At 39.2% G+C, this 21,492-nt stretch overlaps 2 long non-coding RNA genes across 2 annotated transcripts; one reads left to right on the top strand and one right to left on the bottom strand.

The window, feature by feature from the left end:
* Nucleotides 1–779: 779 nt before the first annotated feature.
* Nucleotides 780–21,337, top strand: LOC141391898 (uncharacterized). The gene is made up of 4 exons (XR_012409744.1): nt 780–1,031; nt 6,980–7,216; nt 7,276–7,370; nt 21,249–21,337. It is a non-coding gene; the product is annotated as an uncharacterized lncRNA (long non-coding RNA).
* LOC141393431 (uncharacterized) lies at nt 10,820–17,462 on the bottom strand. Its single transcript, XR_012410096.1, has 3 exons — nt 17,181–17,462; nt 10,993–11,229; nt 10,820–10,933 (listed from the first exon to the last, which is right to left on the bottom strand). It is a non-coding gene; the product is annotated as an uncharacterized lncRNA (long non-coding RNA).
* Nucleotides 21,338–21,492: the final 155 nt, after the last annotated feature.

The following is a 21,492-nucleotide window of genomic DNA, read 5'->3' as shown; positions in this document are numbered from 1 at the left end:
CCGGTGTCGGTGGCTAAATGGCAAATGCGCCTTACGTAAATATTACGACACGTCGCCGACCACTTTTGCAAAACACCACGTACGATTTTCAAAATAGCCAAGTTAATTGGAAATCAAAGAGCACTATAATAAAGAAAACCATTACTACCACTTTTTTGTTAAAACACACACACGCACAAACTTACATTCGACTGCTATTGTACCAAACTTCAGCAAAAATAATTTTTGAATTTCATCAGTTTTTTATTAAAACTTATTTATCGGCAATTATCGTTCAAGGAGACAAAGCAATTGACTTAATTTTTATCACTTATATCCTTTCTTTTATAATCCGAAAAAAAAAACTTCGGTTATAAATTTTCAAATTATAAAGTCTGAACTTTGAGCTTTATTTTACTTAAAAGAAATACACTGTATGTGAGACACTCTTCATCGCTGAAACACTTTTAATCATTCTAATACCATTAACATCAGAAATAAACGTCATGGCTCTCATAATATGTTCATCCACCAATCATTTCATTAGCCTGCAGTTGTTCTCCGGTACCTTTAAACTTGTCTCTCTACTACCAACAAAATATCCATGCTTGAACAACGGTCAGGTTCATTGTACGCCTGGCCTTGAAAAACATTCATTTTACGCTCCTTTAACGAGCGTAAAACTCTCTTACGGTGCACTCTTAAATACAACCCTGAACATACGATTACACTTTTCCAGCCCTGCCTTGTCAACCAAACGAGTTCCACAAAACAGCTGATCTCATACCTCCACTTGGCACTGGAGGTATCAACACGTTTTGTATTTTCTCCCGAAAACAAAAAAAAGAACAAACAATTCAACAAAATCTAAAGAAATACAAGCTTTTCCTATGGAGAAAACTAAAAAATAAACTATAATTGGTACGGGCAATGAATAAAACCGGCCACTCACTCAAAAGCCGGGCCATGTACATAAATAGCCTGTCCACCAAAAAGGTTGACCATCAAGCCAACGGAAAGGCCAACTACCCCGAATAAAGCTTGGATTGGAGGTAAAATCAAGTGGGACAGCCCATAACAATTTCTTGTCCAATAATATGTCCTACCGTGAATCCCCCCCACAAAACTCTACCTATCAAATGAACTTGTCATATGATATCGTGGGGCTATCATACATACTTTGTATGCTGCCAAACATATTGGCCGGTAACAATGCCAACGAATGTTCATCCTAGAAACTGAAATTAAAGTCCTGAGTGACAGATGCATGCCAAATGTATCTGGTTTTTGCGCAAGAAATTCCATCGCGTCTGTAAAAGACCCACATTCCATGCACCCGACCACCAAATCTGATTATCTTTTCCGTTGTGATGTCATCCGGTCCACACCACGACGTAGGTGTGTATTACAAAATATCTCTAGTTAATAGGTGATATCATATCGAAACGTTGGCTACAGACCAACATTAATCTGTCGACGAGCTAAGTCGACCTGGCCGTCCGTCCGTCAATCCAAAACTTGTAATCACGCCACCGGTCGCTATTGCCATAGTATTATCACGAAGTTCCTGGTGAAGATGTGGTTCCCCTAGTGGATGAAACATATTGAATTCGGTGATAGCCGGACACTAGGTCGTAATGGGCCGGTTAGTTTTGTTCTTATGTGCTGATTTTATATGTTGTCATAAAATGTACCACCTACTAATCAAGACGACTAGCCGAGCCTTAAATCAGTACCATGTAGGTTGCTGATGGTGGTCAACTCAGAACCAAAGTGCGCAAGAAGCCTACTATCTCCTTGCTGTACTTTCCTTGCTCATCCCCTAGGCTATTATAGGGCTGACTCTCGAAACGTCATTTGCTTTGCAACTGTCTCAGACATCCCATTCCATATCACAATGATACCACATTAATACCCAGTACGTCATCCCAAATCATTGCTGTTGCGCATTTGCAACGCAGAATAGGCTTGATATATGCATCAGGAAGACTTTATAACGGTGTACATTCTAATAACTGAGACGCAGCCTATAATTGCACTCCATTAACAGCAATGAAACATTAACCAGTAGGCTTTAATCCTTGTGCAACCTTATACTTATTAACCATAGCCCTTCATCTTTAATTTAATACGGATTGTGGCAAAATTACTGGCCCAGTTCCTAACGCCTTCTAGCATCTATAGTTTGGTAGTGACTCATGTGCCTTTATGTAATGTTTTCATTTCCCTTAGTTTGATCGAACTAGAGGTTGGAGCCTAAACGTTGTTCCACGTCAGGTTGATTCCTAGGCGAAGTGACGACAGGTTGCACATATTTGAACCCGCCCCGAATATAACCAACACATACTTGTCCATAAAGGTGAGGGTTATTAAACTCTACCACCACTCCTTAACTGGCCACTTGTAGGCCGAAACGTTTAATTTCCCATTGTGGCGACTTGGTAACGGAACTACACAGGTGACTATGCCTACGTAATTCCGATTCCGACACCGTCCTATCTAGCGATGGGTCGCATCCCTCAACAAAACTCTGGCGTTTCAAGGGTCACCGCTGAAACACCAGTGTGAGGGATAGATTTGTTGGTTCGTCAAATTGTTAATATCAATAAAATACCTGTTCTGTTTATACTCAATTCCTAAATCTTACACCTTGTACTGTTCCAAACCGTATTTTTTTATATTTTAACACTAATCTATGACGGATTTTCCTCGATATAGGATTGACTAATAAAATTAGATCCATTATTTTTTTTTTTTTATTTTTTTTTTTTTTTTTTTTTAGACCTTCCTCGTCTCTAGACCAGGAACATATAAAAAACGATAGCCCGATAGGGCAACAGCGGATTTCGCAAACAATTTCATTAACGTATCTTCAACTGGAAGTAACACTATTATTTAATAACAATTTTCTTTATTTTTCTTCTATCGTCATAAAGTCCCGACGTCTTCACTGTACTCTACACCGGTAGATTTACAAATCTATTAACTAATATCACAGTTAATTAATTCACTAAACTAAATCTAATCCTTTATAAGGATATTCATATTATCAATGATTACGGTATTTGCAAGAACGTCCAAGGTCATCATGAGAATAATATGGCTATTTTGAGCTTATTAAAATAATAAGTTCCAAAATAACCTCTATCTTCCCCATCTAGAAATTGAGTAACAACTTTGATCTCTGTCATATACTTGTTTTTAACGCGCCCAACGTAGGCTACACCCACCATTTATTTCTCATTTGAGTGGACATTTGTATCATGTACGATCGAGTTAGCCGGGCAATAAACTAAAGACTTAAGACCGCAACTTGTTCGTATATTACTTTGCTACTTTGAGTAAAGAAAAGATGGTAAATATCACAGATGTTCTTACCCTATATACGTAAACCTATATCACAGATGAGACATATAACATTGGACGCATATTATAAGGCAAATAATTCATATATAAAATAAATCAAGACCGAGACACTACCTTACTCTAATATTGCACCTAGTAAAAAAAACATATTGCACTATTGAGTAAGAACTCGGTTACAAGCCTTATTACGCCTCTATTGTTTTATGTCTTTTGAGTGATATACTCCAAGAAGGTCACCTTTCAAGGACTCTAGACGGTACATATTATTGCCAAGAACCTCTGCGACTCTACACTTAGTAAATTTCTTACAGAACTTAGCATTTCGATTATCTTGGAACTTGCTCAGGACGAAATTTCTTTTGTAGACCTCTTGGCCTGGAGTGAAACGTACTACCCTGGCTCGCCTGTTGTATCTGAGGGCACTTCTCTCATAAGCACTATGCAAATTTTTCTTAATCAAGTCTCTAATAATACTGATTCTATCGTTTTTATCTAGTAGCATCAGCTCCCCATCGCTCAATGCCTTTAGTTTCCTAGCCAGCTTGTAGTCCTTTCCACATGTGAACATATTATGTCCAAATAGGGCAAAAAATGGTGTCACCCCAATAGCTGAATGGACTGAAGTCCTCAATGCCATTTCAATTTTGGACAAATTTATATCCCAGTTCGTATGGTCATTGTCCAAATAGGACCTGATGGCATTAAGGACACTCTGATTCACCCTTTCGGCAGCGTTTGATTGGGGCGAGTAAAAAGCTGTCTTTAAGTGGTCTATCTTATAGGCATTCATCATCTTCTGAAAATCTTTGGACACAAACTGCTTGCCGTTGTCCGTATGTATAGTTTCGGGGACCCCAAACTGCTGGAAAACCTGTTCTACTAAAAACTTAATGACATTGTTGCTGGTTGCTTCCTTCATAGGCTTCAAAAATACGAATTTGGTAAAATGATCTACCACAACTAACACGTAGGCATTACCTTTACCCGAGCGTGGATATTTACCCAAAAAATCTACGTAAAGTTTTTGAAATGGGCGGTCGGTAATAACTTCGTTTCCTATTTCCGGCATAAGGTGCTGATTAGAACTCTTACACTCTTTACAGGTGTTACAGTTTCGTATGAAATTACGGACCTGAACTGCCATATTTGGCCAATAATATTTGAGGCGTAAGTGCGCTAAAGTTTTTCTAATACCTCCGTGTGATTTATCCTCAGGTTCGTGAGCCATTTGTATTAGCGTATTAGTTAGGCTCTCTGGAACCCATAACTTCCATTCGAACTCTTCCAATTCCATATCAGTCCGGGACGTAGTGCGTTTAAAAACCATGCCGTTTTCGATTTTAACGTCTGGAAATTTCTCCCTATTCTCTTCGACTGTTTTTATCAATTCCAGATACATTTCCGACTCAAATTCTATAGTTTCAAATCCCACTATATCTTCTGGCATCACAATTTCATCCACGGCCCTTGACAGCATGTCCGCTACAATGTTTTCAGACCCTTTTTTGTGCTCTATCTCGAAGTCAAACATTTGTAGCTGAAGTGCCCACCTCGCTAGTCTGCCATTAAGGTCCCGAAGTGACATCAGCCACTTCAGGCTCGCGTGGTCAGTGATGATCGTGAAGGGCATCAACTCCACGTACGGCCTGAAGCGCTTAACTGCCATTATCGCCGCCAAGCATTCTTTCTCAGTGACGCTATAGTTCATCTGAGCACTATTTAGCTTCTGAGAGAAGAATGCTATAGGCCTTTCGTTTCCCTCACTGTCCTTTTGGAACAACACGGCTCCTATGCCCACATTGGACGCATCACACTGGATGTAAAAACGTTTTTTGAAGTCCGGGTGTACTAGCACAGGGGCATGGGTAAGAGCATGTTTGATTTTGTTGAATGCTTCTTGAGCCTCGTTATTTATCACAAACTTCCTGTCCTTTTTAATGAGATTTGTAAGTGGTGCCGTCAATTCGGAGAAGTTTTTGATGAATCGCCGGTACCAACCGGCAACTCCTATGAAACTTCGTACTTCCCTTACGTTCTTAGGCAATGGAATCTTGCGGATGGCTTCAACCTTTGTCGGATCTGGTCTCATTATTCCGCCTCCAACTATGAAACCTAAATAATGGAGTTCTTTGTGGCAAAACTTTGACTTTTTCAAGCCTATAGTTAGATTAGCCTGCTTAAGGCATTCGGCTACCTTCGCTAAGAGCTTCATATGTGACTCGAAATCGGAAGAAATGACCAATAAGTCGTCTAAATAGACAAAGACATTTGTCTTGAGTTCCTCTGGTATTACCCTATCCATGAGCCTACAAAGCCTTTGTGCCGCATTGCACAGCCCGAACGGCATCACTACATACTGGTAAAGAGGCCGTCCAGGTACTGTGAATGCGGTGTAGGGTCTGGATTTCGGGTCTAATTCTATTTGCCAGAATGCGAACTTGAGGTCCACACTACTAATGAAGTAGGTGTCCTCAAGTCGGCTCAAGATACCCTCAATATTCTGGATGGGGTATGCGTCTTTTATGGTCCTCTCATTCAATTTCCTGGCATCCAGGCATAAGCGATTTTTTCCTGGTTTCCTCACTAAAGTGGATCTATTGCTCCATGGGCTAGAACATTCCTCGATTACTCCTAACCTAAGCATATTATCGACTTCGGCATAAATAAGCTCTTGAACGGCTGGGGACACGGGGTAGTACCGCTCCTTCACCGGCTGGGCACCATCCACCAGCTCTATGGTGTGTTTCTCTAAGTTAGTTCTACCTAACCCATGCTCTTCATAAGACTTAAATAACCCTTTCACCTGTTTTAGCTTCTGGCGCATTTCATCCGATAGCTCATGTTCTGAATTTTCGCATATCAGGGCCGGATGTTCTTCCAGTACTTCCTGACTTATCTCATCTATTCCAAATAATCTGGGAGCCAGCTGAAAAGCTTTGAAAAAGTCAACTCCTAAATAAGCCGTTTGGACCAAATCGGGGCACAGATAGAAAACCATCTCTTTCTCCATGTCTTCATATTTTATGAAAACTTTTATTTTCCCAACAACCGAAAAGTGGTTTCCTCCAGCTGTCCCTATAGAGGTACAGAAAGGTTCCACTTTCGTCTGTAACTGGTTCACTACATGGTCACAATCCTTTCCCAATATACTGACCGAAGCTCCCGAATCTAAAAGGCCTTTCAAATTTATACCACCTATCAAGAAATTAACATACGCTCTATTATCTAAGGAATCTAACATTACAGTGGAACAACTTAAAACTGAACGCTTAACTAGATTACACAATTGCTTCTTATTTCTGAACTTATTTCTAACTTTCCTAATTCTATTTAATTTACCATTATTCCTACAAACAATTGTACCTTCATCTATCTTATTGACCATCTCTCCTAATTTTTCTTGAACTTTTCCCATACTATTGGCTTTTTCTTTATTCACTTTATCTTCCTTTTCCTGCCTATACTCAACGTTCTCACCGCTCGGAATATCCTCATTTTCTATACCACTACTTTCACTCCCAAAAATCCTGCTCCTAACTCTCTTATAGTTTTCCAGCCTTTCCTCATAACTTAATTTATTGACTGGTATTACCCTCCTAACAACCTGTTCACTAATTTGCCCATCTCTTTTCAGAATCTTCACCTCACTTCCGGAGTCGATGGTACCTGATCCTGAAACATCTGTTACTGTGCGGGAGGTGGGGCAGAGTGTGCCTCTCCCGATTTCGACACACTCTTCCGGCCATTTCCCAGGCACTTCTGGCATGTGGGACAAGTCACTCCTGGACAGCCGCATCGGTAGCAGAATAAGGCCCGTTGTGGAACTGGGCATTCAATAAATGTGTGCCCGGAAGCTTGACAGTTCCAACATGTAAGTACTATTTGCTTCCTTTCATTTTGCCTTTTCTGATGAACTTCTTCTACAACTAGGTCTTCATTTAAGGGATCATCATCATGAGGTTCGAGATAAGCCTCATGCACTGGATATGGACGACGATTTGGCTGTGGAGGTCTAATTGGAGCAAGTGAGTATTTTTCCTTTCTCAAGTAATTCTTCTCCAATTCCTTGCATTCATCCTTTAACTGGTCAATAGTATAAATTTTCATTGAATAAATTATATGTGACAGGTCTGGCCTTAAATTCCTCTTAACTATTCTGATCATTTCTGGTTCGGGCAATGGTGTTCTTAATTTGGCCCTTAGTTTTTTCATCGAGTGAAAATACTCATCAATGGATTCCCCACTCCGTTGTTTCCTCTCTTCCAGATCACGAAGGTATTCATATTCACTTCGGCTGGATCTATATTGCTGGATTAGAGCTTCTTTAAGATCTGTCCAATGATTAATTTGATGGGTTCCAATTAACACCCAAAACCACTCTTTGGCATCTCCCTTAAGAAGAAGTTGAAAGTCCCTAATGACCTCACTCCATGGACAACCATACATACGCTGAAGATGCTCAATTCTAAACACAAAATCTTCTACGTCTAAACCATCAGATTTCCCATCAAAACATAGGTTCCATTTGTCTACTACAATACGGTGCCTATTGGTATAATCGGGATGAACATTTGGTACTGGATGGTAATTTTCCTGAGTAGGTATACCAAAGTCCAACTTCTTCTGAGCTTTATTCTCAGACTTTGACTTGGACTTGGTTGGGGCTCCGCTAACGTTGTCTTTACCCCCCACTAAACCATCTAGTCTAGGGGAACCTAAAGTAGAATTCTCCAACTCTGATTCCGACTGTCTATTTCCAATATCTAACCTGTTCAGTTCCCTCAAGATCTTCTCAAATCCTACATGAATACTCTCTTCGATTTTCCTTTCCATCTTTTCTTCCAACTGAGACCTATATTCCTTATTAGCATCTTTTATTAACGCAGTTACCATTGAAGCATATTTCTCTGGGCTACTTCTCTGTCGTTTTGATGTTGTGGATAGAGATGGTGGTGGATGCGAAAAGTCAAACATTGGGGTGTTTACGGCTGATCTATTTTCCTCTACAGAATGTCCTGATGCTACATTAAAAGGACCGGACAAACTTGGTTTTTGAGCCAAGTTATTTCCTGCACCAGACGTACCTGGGGGAGACCGGTCAAGTGGCATTTTGTTGGTATAGAGAAACAACAATACTATTTGACCTAGATTCAAAGGGGTTTTCAAAACCGTCTAGCAAAATGATTGGCGAATGTAGATCGATATAGAATGACCGAGAGCAATTTAATGTGGTGTAATATAAGAAAAATTCGATATGGTTGGATACACAATATAGCCAAATGTATACACACTCTACAACATTAAACATTTAGGAAGGTTTCAAAGGATAAGTTTTCTGAGGATATGTCATTCTGTTGGTGGCTAAGTGTTGGTTATTCATTCCCATTCTATACTACAAAAATACACAAATATCAACGAACATCCAAAACTAAAACTATTTGGGCTTCATTTTACTGTTTCATGGACAGAAATCGAGCAACAGTCTCATTATGTATAAATGGGTCTCGATTTCTCTCACTGGATCACAATTAATAGTAGCTTTTGTAATTAACATGAACAAAACAATTAAAAGGGTACTTTATAAGATTTTGTCTCATGTTATCTCGTCATAATTTTCATATTGACGGTTATTACAAAAACTTCTATTTATCTATTATATTGCCAAAATCACATAGTGATTAAGGCTCTGGATATATTTTATTGGGCGCCATTACTGTTGTGTCCTCAGGTGACGTAGGGTTGAGAAACCACGACCCATACCAGCGTAGCCAGGGCGGTCACGGTGTGAAGGGGGTAACACAACAGTAATGGCGCCCAATAAAATATATCCAGAGCCTTAATCACTATGTGATTTTGGCAATATAATAGATAAATAGAAGTTTTTGTAATAACCGTCAATATGAAAATTATGACGAGATAACATGAGACAAAATCTTATAAAGTACCCTTTTAATTGTTTTGTTCATGTTAATTACAAAAGCTACTATTAATTGTGATCCAGTGAGAGAAATCGAGACCCATTTATACATAATGAGACTGTTGCTCGATTTCTGTCCATGAAACAGTAAAATGAAGCCCAAATAGTTTTAGTTTTGGATGTTCGTTGATATTTGTGTATTTTTGTAGTATAGAATGGGAATGAATAACCAACACTTAGCCACCAACAGAATGACATATCCTCAGAAAACTTATCCTTTGAAACCTTCCTAAATGTTTAATGTTGTAGAGTGTGTATACATTTGGCTATATTGTGTATCCAACCATATCGAATTTTTCTTATATTACACCACATTAAATTGCTCTCGGTCATTCTATATCGATCTACATTCGCCAATCATTTTGCTAGACGGTTTTGAAAACCCCTTTGAATCTAGGTCAAATAGTATTGTTGTTTCTCTATACCAACAAAATGCCACTTGACCGGTCTCCCCCAGGTACGTCTGGTGCAGGAAATAACTTGGCTCAAAAACCAAGTTTGTCCGGTCCTTTTAATGTAGCATCAGGACATTCTGTAGAGGAAAATAGATCAGCCGTAAACACCCCAATGTTTGACTTTTCGCATCCACCACCATCTCTATCCACAACATCAAAACGACAGAGAAGTAGCCCAGAGAAATATGCTTCAATGGTAACTGCGTTAATAAAAGATGCTAATAAGGAATATAGGTCTCAGTTGGAAGAAAAGATGGAAAGGAAAATCGAAGAGAGTATTCATGTAGGATTTGAGAAGATCTTGAGGGAACTGAACAGGTTAGATATTGGAAATAGACAGTCGGAATCAGAGTTGGAGAATTCTACTTTAGGTTCCCCTAGACTAGATGGTTTAGTGGGGGGTAAAGACAACGTTAGCGGAGCCCCAACCAAGTCCAAGTCAAAGTCTGAGAATAAAGCTCAGAAGAAGTTGGACTTTGGTATACCTACTCAGGAAAATTACCATCCAGTACCAAATGTTCATCCCGATTATACCAATAGGCACCGTATTGTAGTAGACAAATGGAACCTATGTTTTGATGGGAAATCTGATGGTTTAGACGTAGAAGATTTTGTGTTTAGAATTGAGCATCTTCAGCGTATGTATGGTTGTCCATGGAGTGAGGTCATTAGGGACTTTCAACTTCTTCTTAAGGGAGATGCCAAAGAGTGGTTTTGGGTGTTAATTGGAACCCATCAAATTAATCATTGGACAGATCTTAAAGAAGCTCTAATCCAGCAATATAGATCCAGCCGAAGTGAATATGAATACCTTCGTGATCTGGAAGAGAGGAAACAACGGAGTGGGGAATCCATTGATGAGTATTTTCACTCGATGAAAAAACTAAGGGCCAAATTAAGAACACCATTGCCCGAACCAGAAATGATCAGAATAGTTAAGAGGAATTTAAGGCCAGACCTGTCACATATAATTTATTCAATGAAAATTTATACTATTGACCAGTTAAAGGATGAATGCAAGGAATTGGAGAAGAATTACTTGAGAAAGGAAAAATACTCACTTGCTCCAATTAGACCTCCACAGCCAAATCGTCGTCCATATCCAGTGCATGAGGCTTATCTCGAACCTCATGATGATGATCCCTTAAATGAAGACCTAGTTGTAGAAGAAGTTCATCAGAAAAGGCAAAATGAAAGGAAGCAAATAGTACTTACATGTTGGAACTGTCAAGCTTCCGGGCACACATTTATTGAATGCCCAGTTCCACAACGGGCCTTATTCTGCTACCGATGCGGCTGTCCAGGAGTGACTTGTCCCACATGCCAGAAGTGCCTGGGAAATGGCCGGAAGAGTGTGTCGAAATCGGGAGAGGCACACTCTGCCCCACCTCCCGCACAGTAACAGATGTTTCAGGATCAGGTACCATCGACTCCGGAAGTGAGGTGAAGATTCTGAAAAGAGATGGGCAAATTAGTGAACAGGTTGTTAGGAGGGTAATACCAGTCAATAAATTAAGTTATGAGGAAAGGCTGGAAAACTATAAGAGAGTTAGGAGCAGGATTTTTGGGAGTGAAAGTAGTGGTATAGAAAATGAGGATATTCCGAGCGGTGAGAACGTTGAGTATAGGCAGGAAAAGGAAGATAAAGTGAATAAAGAAAAAGCCAATAGTATGGGAAAAGTTCAAGAAAAATTAGGAGAGATGGTCAATAAGATAGATGAAGGTACAATTGTTTGTAGGAATAATGGTAAATTAAATAGAATTAGGAAAGTTAGAAATAAGTTCAGAAATAAGAAGCAATTGTGTAATCTAGTTAAGCGTTCCGTTTTAAGTTGTTCCACTGTAATGTTAGATTCCTTAGATAATAGAGCGTATGTTAATTTCTTGATAGGTGGTATAAATTTGAAAGGCCTTTTAGATTCGGGAGCTTCGGTCAGTATATTGGGAAAGGATTGTGACCATATAGTGGACCAATTACAGACGAAAGTGGAACCTTTCTGTACCTCTATAGGGACAGCTGGAGGAAACCACTTTTCGGTTGTAGGTAAAATAAAAGTTTTCGTAAAATATGAAGACATGGAGAAAGAAATGGTTTTCTACCTGTGCCCCGACTTGGTCCAAACGGCTTACTTAGGAGTTGACTTTTTCAAAGCCTTTCAGCTGGCTCCTAGAATATTTGGAATAGATGAGATAAGTCAGGAAGTACTGGAAGAACATCCGGCCCTAATATGCGAAAATTCAGAACATGAGCTGTCGGATGAAATGCGCCACAAACTAGAACAGGTCAAACGGTTATTTAGGTCATACGAAGAGCATGGATTAGGTAGGACCAGATTAGAGAAACATACTATCGAGCTTGTGGACGGTGCTCAGCCGGTGAAGGAGCGGTACTACCCCGTGTCCCCAGCCGTTCAAGAGCTTATTTATGCCGAGGTCGATAATATGCTTAAGTTAGGAGTAATCGAGGAATGTTCTAGCCCATGGAGCAATAGATCCACTTTAGTGAGGAAACCGGGAAAAAATCGTCTATGCCTGGATGCGAGGAAATTGAATGAGAGGACCATAAAAGACGCATACCCCATCCAGAATATAGAGGGAATCTTGAGCCGACTTGAGGACACCTACTTTATTAGTAGTGTGGACCTCAAGTTCGCATTCTGGCAAATAGAATTAGACCCGAAATCCAGACCCTACACCGCATTCACAGTACCTGGACGGCCTCTTTACCAGTACGTGGTGATGCCGTTCGGGCTGTGCAATGCGGCACAAAGGCTTTGTAGGCTCATGGATAGGGTAATACCAGAGGAACTCAAGACAAATGTCTTTGTCTATTTAGACGACTTACTGGTCATTTCTTCCGAGTTCGAGTCCCACATGAAGCTCTTAGCAAAGGTAGCCGAATGCTTGAAGCAGGCTAATCTTACTATAGGCTTGAAAAAGTCAAAGTTTTGCCACAAAGAACTCCATTATTTAGGTTTCATAGTTGGAGGCGGAATAATGAGACCAGATCCGGCAAAGGTTGAAGCCATCCGCAAGATTCCATTGCCTAAGAACGTAAGGGAAGTACGAAGTTTCATAGGAGTTGCCGGTTGGTACCGGCGATTCATCAAAAACTTCTCCGAATTGACGGCACCACTTACAAATCTCATTAAAAAGGACAGGAAGTTTGTGATAAATAACGAGGCTCAAGAAGCATTCAACAAAATCAAACATGCTCTTACCCATGCCCCTGTGCTAGTACACCCGGACTTCAAAAAACGTTTTTACATCCAGTGTGATGCGTCCAATGTGGGCATAGGAGCCGTGTTGTTCCAAAAGAACAGTGAGGGAAACGAAAGGCCTATAGCATTCTTCTCTCAGAAGCTAAATAGTGCTCAGATGAACTATAGCGTCACTGAGAAAGAATGCTTGGCGGCGATAATGGCAGTTAAGCGCTTCAGGCCGTACGTGGAGTTGATGCCCTTCACGATCATCACTGACCACGCGAGCCTGAAGTGGCTGATGTCACTTCGGGACCTTAATGGCAGACTGGCGAGGTGGGCACTTCAGCTACAAATGTTTGACTTCGAGATAGAGCACAAAAAAGGGTCTGAAAACATTGTAGCGGACACGCTGTCAAGGGCCGTGGAAGAAATTGTGATGCCAGAAGATATAGTGGGATTTGAAACTATAGAATTTGAGTCGGAAATGTATCTGGAATTGATAAAAACAGTCGAAGAGAATAGGGAGAAATTTCCAGACGTTAAAATCGAAAACGGCATGGTTTTTAAACGCACTACGTCCCGGACTAATATGGAATTGGAAGAGTTCGAATGGAAGTTATGGGTTCCAGAGAGCCTAACAAATACGCTAATACAAATGGCTCACGAACCTGAGGATAAATCACACGGAGGTATTAGAAAAACTTTAGCGCACTTACGCCTCAAATATTATTGGCCAAATATGGCAGTTCAGGTCCGTAATTTCATACGAAACTGTAACACCTGTAAAGAGTGTAAGAGTTCTAATCAGCACCTTATGCCGGAAATAGGAAACGAAGTTATTACCGACCGCCCATTTCAAAAACTTTACGTAGATTTTTTGGGTAAATATCCACGCTCGGGTAAAGGTAATGCCTACGTGTTAGTTGTGGTAGATCATTTTACCAAATTCGTATTTTTGAAGCCTATGAAGGAAGCAACCAGCAACAATGTCATTAAGTTTTTAGTAGAACAGGTTTTCCAGCAGTTTGGGGTCCCCGAAACTATACATACGGACAACGGCAAGCAGTTTGTGTCCAAAGATTTTCAGAAGATGATGAATGCCTATAAGATAGACCACTTAAAGACAGCTTTTTACTCGCCCCAATCAAACGCTGCCGAAAGGGTGAATCAGAGTGTCCTTAATGCCATCAGGTCCTATTTGGACAATGACCATACGAACTGGGATATAAATTTGTCCAAAATTGAAATGGCATTGAGGACTTCAGTCCATTCAGCTATTGGGGTGACACCATTTTTTGCCCTATTTGGACATAATATATTCACATGTGGAAAGGACTACAAGCTGGCTAGGAAACTAAAGGCATTGAGCGATGGGGAGCTGATGCTACTAGATAAAAACGATAGAATCAGTATTATTAGAGACTTGATTAAGAAAAATTTGCATAGTGCTTATGAGAGAAGTGCCCTCAGATACAACAGGCGAGCCAGGGTAGTACGTTTCACTCCAGGCCAAGAGGTCTACAAAAGAAATTTCGTCCTGAGCAAGTTCCAAGATAATCGAAATGCTAAGTTCTGTAAGAAATTTACTAAGTGTAGAGTCGCAGAGGTTCTTGGCAATAATATGTACCGTCTAGAGTCCTTGAAAGGTGACCCTCTTGGAGTATATCACTCAAAAGACATAAAACAATAGAGGCGTAATAAGGCTTGTAACCGAGTTCTTACTCAATAGTGCAATATGTTTTTTTTACTAGGTGCAATATTAGAGTAAGGTAGTGTCTCGGTCTTGATTTATTTTATATATGAATTATTTGCCTTATAATATGCGTCCAATGTTATATGTCTCATCTGTGATATAGGTTTACGTATATGGGGTAAGAACATCTGTGATATTTACCGTCTTTTCTTTACTCAAAGTAGCAAAGTAATATACGAACAAGTTGCGGTCTTAAGTCTTTAGTTTATTGCCCGGCTAACTCGGTCGTACATGATACAAATGTCCACTCAAATGAGAAATAAATGGTGGGTGTAGCCTACGTTGGGCGCGTTAAAAACAAGTATATGACAGAGATCAAAGTTGTTACTCAATTTCTAGATGGGGAAGATAGAGGTTATTTTGGAACTTATTATTTTAATAAGCTCAAAATAGCCATATTATTCTCATGATGACCTTGGACGTTCTTGCAAATACCGTAATCATTGATAATATGAATATCCTTATAAAGGATTAGATTTAGTTTAGTGAATTAATTAACTGTGATATTAGTTAATAGATTTGTAAATCTACCGGTGTAGAGTACAGTGAAGACGTCGGGACTTTATGACGATAGAAGAAAAATAAAGAAAATTGTTATTAAATAATAGTGTTACTTCCAGTTGAAGATACGTTAATGAAATTGTTTGCGAAATCCGCTGTTGCCCTATCGGGCTATCGTTTTTTATATGTTCCTGGTCTAGAGACGAGGAAGGTCTAAAAAAAAAAAAAAAAAAAAAAAATAAAAGAAAAAATAATGGATCTAATTTTATTAGTCAATCCTATATCGAGGAAAATCCGTCATAGATTAGTGTTAAAATATAAAAAAAATACGGTTTGGAACAGTACAAGGTGTAAGATTTAGGAATTGAGTATAAACAGAACAGGTATTTTATTGATATTAACAATTTGACGAACCAACAAATCTATCCCTCACACTGGTGTTTCAGCGGTGACCCTTGAAACGCCAGAGTTTTGTTGAGGGATGCGACCCATCGCTAGATAGGACGGTGTCGGAATCGGAATTACGTAGGCATAGTCACCTGTGTAGTTCCGTTACCAAGTCGCCGCAATGGGAAATTAAACGTTTCGGCCTACGAGTGGCCAGTTAAGGAGTGGTGGTAGAGTTTAATAACCCTCACCTTTATGGACAAGTATGTGTTGGTTATATTCGGGGCGGGTTCAAATATGTGCAACCTGTCGTCACTTCGCCTAGGAATCAACCTGACGTGGAACAACGTTTAGGCTCCAACCTCTAGTTCGATCAAACTAAGGGAAATGAAAACATTACATAAAGGCACATGAGTCACTACCAAACTATAGATGCTAGAAGGCGTTAGGAACTGGGCCAGTAATTTTGCCACAATCCGTATTAAATTAAAGATGAAGGGCTATGGTTAATAAGTATAAGGTTGCACAAGGATTAAAGCCTACTGGTTGATGTTTCATTGCTGTTAATGGAGTGCAATTATAGGCTGCGTCTCAGTTATTAGAATGTACACCGTTATAAAGTCTTCCCGATGCATATATCAAGCCTATTCTGCGTTGCAAATGCGCAACAGCAATGATTTGGGATGACGTACTGGGTATTAATGTGGTATCATTGTGATATGGAATGGGATGTCTAAGACAGTTGCAAAGCAAATGACGTTTCGAGAGTCAGCCCTATAATAGCCTAGGGGATGAGCAAGGAAAGTACAGCAAGGAGATAGTAGGCTTCTTGCGCACTTTGGTTCTGACTTGACCACCATCAGCAACCTACATGGTACTGATTTAAGGCTCGGCTAGTCGTCTTGATTAGTAGGTGGTACATTTTATGACAGCATATAAAATCAGCACATAAGAACAAAACTAACCGGCCCATTACGACCTAGTGTCCGGCTATCACCGAATTCAATATGTTTCATCCACTAGGGGAACCACATCTTCACCAGGAACTTCGTGATAATACTATGGCAATAGCGACCGGTGGCGTGATTACAAGTTTTGGATTGACGGACGGACGGCCAGGTCGACTTAGCTCGTCGACAGATTAATGTTGGTCTGTAGCCAACGTTTCGATATGATATCACTTATTAACTAGAGATATTTTGTAATACACACCTACGTCGTGGTGTGGACCGGATGACATCACAACGGAAAAGATAATCAGATTTGGTGGTCGGGTGCATGGAATGTGGGTCTTTTACAGACGCGGTGGAATTTCTTGCGCAAAAACCAGATACATTTGGCATGCATCTGTCACTCAGGACTTTAATTTCAGTTTCTAGGATGAACATTCGTTGGCATTGTTACCGGCCAATATGTTTGGGCAGCATACAAAGTATGTATAATAGCCCCACGATATCATATGACAAGTTCATTTGATAGGTAGAGTTTTGTGGGTTGGATTCACGGTAGGACATATTATTGGACAAGAAATTGTTATGGGCTGTCCCACTTGATTTTACCTCCAATCCAAGCTTTATTCGGGGTAGTTGGCCTTTCCGTTGGCTTGATGGTCAACCTTTTTGGTGGACAGGCTATTTATGTACATGGCCCGGCTTTTGAGTGAGTGGCCGGTTTTATTCATTGCCCGTACCAATTATAGTTTATTTTTTAGTTTTCTCCATAGGAAAAGCTTGTATTTCTTTAGATTTTGTTGAATTGTTTGTTCTTTTTTTTTTGTTTTCGGGAGAAAATACAAAACGTGTTGATACCTCCAGTGCCAAGTGGAGGTATGAGATCAGCTGTTTTGTGGAACTCGTTTGGTTGACAAGGCAGGGCTGGAAAAGTGTAATCGTATGTTCAGGGTTGTATTTAAGAGTGCACCGTAAGAGAGTTTTACGCTCGTTAAAGGAGCGTAAAATGAATGTTTTTCAAGGCCAGGCGTACAATGAACCTGACCGTTGTTCAAGCATGGATATTTTGTTGGTAGTAGAGAGACAAGTTTAAAGGTACCGGAGAACAACTGCAGGCTAATGAAATGATTGGTGGATGAACATATTATGAGAGCCATGACGTTTATTTCTGATGTTAATGGTATGAGAATGATTAAAAGTGTTTCAGCGATGAAGAGTGTCTCACATACAGTGTATTTCTTTTAAGTAAAATAAAGCTCAAAGTTCAGACTTTATAATTTGAAAATTTATAACCGAAGTTTTTTTTTTCGGATTATAAAAGAAAGGATATAAGTGATAAAAATTAAGTCAATTGCTTTGTCTCCTTGAACGATAATTGCCGATAAATAAGTTTTAATAAAAAACTGATGAAATTCAAAAATTATTTTTGCTGAAGTTTGGTACAATAGCAGTCGAATTGCTCTTTGATTTCCAATTAACTTGGCTATTTTGAAAATCGTACGTGGTGTTTTGCAAAAGTGGTCGGCGACGTGTCGTAATATTTACGTAAGGCGCATTTGCCATTTAGCCACCGACACCGGATCAGCCTGTACAGTAGTTGTGGAATTTTTGTGGGACTTCGTTAGTGAAGACTCAAATCGCCATCCAATTCCCACTTGACATCCAACTCTGTGGAACTCGTGTGGAAACAGAGCAAACATCAAGCTAAGTTGTAGCATAAGCTAAGGAGCTGTCCAGAAATTGAATTTTGTGTTTGTCTGTGTGTTGTAGCTAGTTTTTAGTAATAAGTTTTTTTTAGTTCTTTATTTAAATATATATTTTTTTTAATTGTTAGGGGTCTATCCTAAGCAAACGACCAAGGTATTAGTCCGGTAGGGATTCCTGCTAGAAAGAGCTCAATCTAGGTAGGGGTTTCTGATCTTTAAGGACAATAGTTGTACCAAAGATAATACCCTGAGGCTAGATCCTAGTAGTATTTTCACTTTTGATAATTTTTTCTAATTTTTTTTTGTTTTCCATTTTTAAGTAAAACGTAACAAAGGTTAATTTATTAGTTTTTTTATTATATTTATTAGTTTTTTTTTTTAGGTTAAATTTTTTTTATTGTATTTAAGGAATAATTTTAAAGAAGCTGAAAAGAGAAGAGAAAAAAGATTTAAAATATTAATTAGTTTTTTTTTATAATTTTAATTATGTTTTTTATATAATATGTAATAAATGTTAAGTTGTTAAACGAATATGTTGTGCTAAAGTTTTTCAAAGGGAAGGGGAAGAAGGATAAGGGGGATATGTCGAGAAGGTAAAATGTAATAATGGTTGGTGGCGTTGTAAAAGGGGTTCCTGGTGACCCAGGAGCGTAAGGATGGGAGGGTAATGAAGGGGTCCGGTATTCCGAAGTCCCCAATAAAGTGTTGGTTATTGGTTCTCGTTGTTAGTGTTGCTAGTCCACGTATGTATCCGTTAAGTTTACTTGTTGTGCCCTCAGGTGACGTAGGGTTGAGAAACCACGACCCATACCAGCGTAGCCAGGGCGGTCACGGTGTGAAGGGGGTAACACAACAGTAATGGCGCCCAATAAAATATATCCAGAGCCTTAATCACTATGTGATTTTGGCAATATAATAGATAAATAGAAGTTTTTGTAATAACCGTCAATATGAAAATTATGACGAGATAACATGAGACAAAATCTTATAAAGTACCCTTTTAATTGTTTTGTTCATGTTAATTACAAAAGCTACTATTAATTGTGATCCAGTGAGAGAAATCGAGACCCATTTATACATAATGAGACTGTTGCTCGATTTCTGTCCATGAAACAGTAAAATGAAGCCCAAATAGTTTTAGTTTTGGATGTTCGTTGATATTTGTGTATTTTTGTAGTATAGAATGGGAATGAATAACCAACACTTAGCCACCAACAGAATGACATATCCTCAGAAAACTTATCCTTTGAAACCTTCCTAAATGTTTAATGTTGTAGAGTGTGTATACATTTGGCTATATTGTGTATCCAACCATATCGAATTTTTCTTATATTACACCACATTAAATTGCTCTCGGTCATTCTATATCGATCTACATTCGCCAATCATTTTGCTAGACGGTTTTGAAAACCCCTTTGAATCTAGGTCAAATAGTATTGTTGTTTCTCTATACCAACAAAATGCCACTTGACCGGTCTCCCCCAGGTACGTCTGGTGCAGGAAATAACTTGGCTCAAAAACCAAGTTTGTCCGGTCCTTTTAATGTAGCATCAGGACATTCTGTAGAGGAAAATAGATCAGCCGTAAACACCCCAATGTTTGACTTTTCGCATCCACCACCATCTCTATCCACAACATCAAAACGACAGAGAAGTAGCCCAGAGAAATATGCTTCAATGGTAACTGCGTTAATAAAAGATGCTAATAAGGAATATAGGTCTCAGTTGGAAGAAAAGATGGAAAGGAAAATCGAAGAGAGTATTCATGTAGGATTTGAGAAGATCTTGAGGGAACTGAACAGGTTAGATATTGGAAATAGACAGTCGGAATCAGAGTTGGAGAATTCTACTTTAGGTTCCCCTAGACTAGATGGTTTAGTGGGGGGTAAAGACAACGTTAGCGGAGCCCCAACCAAGTCCAAGTCAAAGTCTGAGAATAAAGCTCAGAAGAAGTTGGACTTTGGTATACCTACTCAGGAAAATTACCATCCAGTACCAAATGTTCATCCCGATTATACCAATAGGCACCGTATTGTAGTAGACAAATGGAACCTATGTTTTGATGGGAAATCTGATGGTTTAGACGTAGAAGATTTTGTGTTTAGAATTGAGCATCTTCAGCGTATGTATGGTTGTCCATGGAGTGAGGTCATTAGGGACTTTCAACTTCTTCTTAAGGGAGATGCCAAAGAGTGGTTTTGGGTGTTAATTGGAACCCATCAAATTAATCATTGGACAGATCTTAAAGAAGCTCTAATCCAGCAATATAGATCCAGCCGAAGTGAATATGAATACCTTCGTGATCTGGAAGAGAGGAAACAACGGAGTGGGGAATCCATTGATGAGTATTTTCACTCGATGAAAAAACTAAGGGCCAAATTAAGAACACCATTGCCCGAACCAGAAATGATCAGAATAGTTAAGAGGAATTTAAGGCCAGACCTGTCACATATAATTTATTCAATGAAAATTTATACTATTGACCAGTTAAAGGATGAATGCAAGGAATTGGAGAAGAATTACTTGAGAAAGGAAAAGTTACTGTTGTGTTACCCCCTTCACACCGTGACCGCCCTGGCTACGCTGGTATGGGTCGTGGTTTCTCAACCCTACGTCACCTGAGGGCACAACAAGTAAACTTAACGGATACATACGTGGACTAGCAACACTAACAACGAGAACCAATAACCAACACTTTATTGGGGACTTCGGAATACCGGACCCCTTCATTACCCTCCCATCCTTACGCTCCTGGGTCACCAGGAACCCCTTTTACAACGCCACCAACCATTATTACATTTTACCTTCTCGACATATCCCCCTTATCCTTCTTCCCCTTCCCTTTGAAAAACTTTAGCACAACATATTCGTTTAACAACTTAACATTTATTACATATTATATAAAAAACATAATTAAAATTATAAAAAAAAACTAATTAATATTTTAAATCTTTTTTCTCTTCTCTTTTCAGCTTCTTTAAAATTATTCCTTAAATACAATAAAAAAAATTTAACCTAAAAAAAAAAACTAATAAATATAATAAAAAAACTAATAAATTAACCTTTGTTACGTTTTACTTAAAAATGGAAAACAAAAAAAAATTAGAAAAAATTATCAAAAGTGAAAATACTACTAGGATCTAGCCTCAGGGTATTATCTTTGGTACAACTATTGTCCTTAAAGATCAGAAACCCCTACCTAGATTGAGCTCTTTC

The sequence above is a fragment of the Musca autumnalis genome, unplaced genomic scaffold (assembly GCF_047663935.1).
Source record: "Musca autumnalis isolate F117 unplaced genomic scaffold, ASM4766393v1 scaffold_2, whole genome shotgun sequence".
NCBI lineage: Eukaryota > Metazoa > Arthropoda > Insecta > Diptera > Muscidae > Musca > Musca autumnalis.
The sequence above is the reverse complement of the archived record's forward strand: the minus strand, read 5'-3'. Positions and strand labels throughout refer to the sequence as shown.